A 361-nucleotide genomic window follows, 5' to 3' on the forward strand; every position below is an offset into this window, starting at 1 on the left:
CCAGCCGAAATAGGGTGTCCCATCAGGGCCCCACCAAACCCCCGCAAAGCACCGTGCCAAGCTGGCACCGAACCAGCACCCCGGTGCACCCACTGCCCCGCGACCCCCCCAGCCGGCCAGGCATAACGAGGCTTTTATCGGTGCTCAAAGCCACCCTCACATCTGCTCCATGCTCACCCCACGCTTTGACGTCAGCCTGCGCCGCACCCCACCCCACGCCACGCTCGAGGGGGGCCCCGGGCACAGAGGGGCCCTGTTGTGGTCACAAAGTCGGGTTTTTTCATGCAAAACTCTCCCCCCCGCCCCAGACAATGTCCCTGTTGTGAAGGGTGCGGAGGCGCGGGCGGGCAGCGGGACCGGC

This window comes from Charadrius vociferus, unplaced genomic scaffold, assembly GCF_000708025.1.
Source record: "Charadrius vociferus isolate BGI_N301 unplaced genomic scaffold, ASM70802v2 scaffold564, whole genome shotgun sequence".
Lineage (NCBI taxonomy): Eukaryota > Metazoa > Chordata > Aves > Charadriiformes > Charadriidae > Charadrius > Charadrius vociferus.